The sequence below is a fragment of the Hippocampus guttulatus genome, chromosome 6, assembly GCF_054856545.1.
Source record: "Hippocampus guttulatus isolate MCC_2025c chromosome 6, RoL_Hgut_1.0, whole genome shotgun sequence".
Taxonomy (NCBI): Eukaryota; Metazoa; Chordata; class Actinopteri; order Syngnathiformes; family Syngnathidae; genus Hippocampus; species Hippocampus guttulatus.
In genome coordinates this window covers 2,697,345-2,700,611 of record NC_141266.1, presented here as the reverse complement: position 1 = coordinate 2,700,611, position 3,267 = coordinate 2,697,345, and the positions used below count along the sequence as shown (strand labels likewise).

Sequence of the window (3,267 nt, the reverse complement as noted above, 5' to 3'; positions counted from 1 at the left end):
AACAGAGCAAATGTTGTTCGACATTCGTTCAAAGTGCTTCCTTTACAATGAACCAAAGTAAATAAATGGTAGCCTTCTGTGGATGTGTTACCAGCATTGTTTTCGCAACGCTGCACTTTATTTTGATTAATGTTCCAAAATTGTTACATTCATTGTATCTGGGGCAACTATGTAGTTTTTTTTCTTATTTAGTTGAAAACTAATTGCAAATTTTTATGGTAGCATATATATATATATATATATATATATACTGTATCTAAAAAGAGCTGTCAAACGATTAAAATATTTAATCGAATTAAAAACGCAAGTGTCAGAATTAACTCAAATTAATTCATAATTAATTGTGATTACTCACACATTTTTTATCGTTTCTGAATTTCCTTTTATATTTTTTGTCCTATTTTTCCCCGTTTTAATGCTCTCATCAACATGGAATCGTGGATCAGTTTTCTATGTGAAAAATGCAAATATTTACTGAAACAACAAATTCGATTTTCAATTTTACATGAACATTTTTCACTTGGAGCAGTTATTCACACATAATCTCTCACACAATATTACTACTGTCCATCAACAACAGTGAAAAAAATATTTTGCCACACAGAACAGAACACTGAACAGAATCAGAACAGACCAATATAAAATTATAAAGTGCCCATCCAAGGTAAACTAGTACTCAGCCTATAGTGCCTCAACGACGTGCCTCAGCCCACTGTCATTGTCAGACGAACACAGAGAAGCTCCACCCCCTTTATTTATATGGACACGGAACACGGTAACCTTCCACACAAAATAGTTCCAAACAAGTCACAATCGCGTCAGTGGCATACATCGTACTCAACAGGCTACCTGCTCTTTATTCACCAGCGGCTCATCAACCTAGTCTCTTATTTCTCTCCCGAAGAAAAGTGTCTTCTCACGCTTGGTGTACCTTAGCCTTCTCCGCTACGTACAATTTCTGTAAATAGCTTGTAATGGAGGCTCTCCATTGCTGGTAATCCGTAGTGGAGGCGTTAGATGCAATGCGAATGATTCCAGCTTGAGTCGAGCTGTGGACAATGTTGACAGGCTTGCATGCAGTAGCCGTACACTTAGCTGTGGCTTCAGCAAATGTGTTCTTTGCTGTGTTATCCATTTTCTTCGCTTTGAAATTATCCATAGCTGTCTGTCTTAGACGAGGGGGTGGAGTACTCACATCAGCTGTGTGCTTGGCCATTAAGTGGTATTTCAGACTCGACGTGCTATGATGATAGCTCAGTTTACGACTGCAAAACATACAGGTAACTTTGGTCTTGTCAGTGGAACAATCTGGCAACTTTTTAAAAGTAAACTTTCCATTCATAAACTCTTAAAGTATCCGTTTTCGGTGTCTTGCGCTGCCATGGCTGGCAAAACAGACATGGGCGTGGACTTCTGCAGCGCTTTCTTTCCGGTTTATTTACAGAGCAACGGAAAATCCGCTGTGACGTGTGCTGCATTAATCTCGCGAGAATAAATTTAATCCCGTTAAAATTGATTTAAATTAATGCCGATAATAATGTGTGTGTAGCGGCTGGATCGCTCAGTTGGTAAGGCAACGGTTTGGCGTACGGGAGACGGGGGTTTGATTCCCGCTTGGGGCAAAAATGAGCACACAACACCATCCAGTGTGGGTCCTTGGGCAAGACCCTTCACACGAATGCCTACCTTGTACAATGATGAGAGACAATAAAACGAATGACATGCCGACTCAGACGTCGCCCGGCCAAACAACGTCTGCGTCAGGTCCTTGGGAACCAGAGCACCATGATGAAAAGTGGGCGACTGGAACAAAGCGGAGATGGGCGAGATGCGATAACATGGCTCTGTTGGAATGCGACTACTCAAGCAACCCTAGTCAGAGGGGTTCCATGCAGAAAATGTGGGCTGAATGGCTACTTCGAAACCCACAGTCACGGTTGACCACGAAACAACTAGTAGCTCAGTGTTCCAACATCCACAAACGGCAATTGCTGTCACAACCTGAGATCGATGAAGTACAACACAGATTCCATGGTGAAGGACCTCAGGCTGCCAGATCAGAGGAGGAGGTCATACCACAGATTGGGAGGCAAGCCCCAATGAATGCAGATGGTGAGATTGGGAGGCCAGCCCCAATGAATGAAATGCTGAGCGAGGCAGCAACAGACCTGAAAGCTAAGATCATGGTGAGAATGAAAGCTGGGCAACCTAGAAACAGATTACAACGGCTATGTGAAGTACCACCTGAAAGTCTCATGGAAAGTGTGAATGCAGCACTGACGGCGATCCCTACCGTAACGATCACGAAAACCAATGAGCTTCAGCATCAGTGATCTAGAGATGCTTGGCTATAAGAGCAACCATGGGAGCCAGGAGATACGTTACCCACCATGGAAAAGATGGTTGGAGGCTAAGAAAAAGCTAAAGATGTGAGTCAATTGAAGGAGGACCAGAGAGGTGTGATGAAAAGGCCGATACCCGAGAGGTATATCCAGATGACCATACCTGAAGCACTCGAAACTGCCAAACAAAGGCTCCATGTCCAGTCGCCTAAAGCGGTACACGAAAGAGAATGAAGCCAGACGAATAAACAGGCTGTTTGCAACACAACCTGTGAAAGTGTGCGCTCAGTGGCAGGGTCCTAACAGCAGAGCAGACCCACCAAGACTGGAAACTGAAAGGTACTGGAAAGGCATATGGGAGAAGGAGGTCACACATAACAGCAGTGCACAATGGCTGTTGACTCTGAGAGAGGAGCACAGCAACCTCCCTGAACAGAACGATCCTAATCATGAAGGATCCCTCAAAGGGTGCAGTCCTATCCAACTATCAGCCAATAACCTGTCTCTCCACAACATAGAAGCTCAGGCATCATTGTGGCTAAGATAAGTGGACACATGGATCAATACATGAACGAAGCACAGAAGGGCATTGGTAGAGTTACCAGAGGAGCCAAACATCAGCTCCTGGTTGACAGAACAGTCGCACAAGACTGCAGGTCCCGACATACCAACCTGTGCACAGCCTGGATTGATTACACGAAAGCCTATGACTCGATGCCACATACATGGATCACTGAATACTTGGAGTTGTATAAGGTGAACAGGACCCTAAGAGCCTTCGTTGCTAGCTCGATGAGGATGTGGAAAACCACACTTGAAGCCAATAGCAAGCCACTTACCCAAGTGTCCATCAAATGTGGCATATACCAAGGTGATGCACTCTCCCCACTGCTGTTCTGCATAGTACTGAACCCCCTACGCCAAG

At 44.2% G+C, this 3,267-nt stretch overlaps 1 pseudogene; it reads left to right on the top strand.

The window, feature by feature from the left end:
* Positions 1–1,694: 1,694 nt before the first annotated feature.
* LOC147203297 (uncharacterized) lies at positions 1,695–2,889 on the top strand (annotated as a pseudogene).
* The last annotated feature ends 378 nt before the right edge of the window (positions 2,890–3,267 follow it).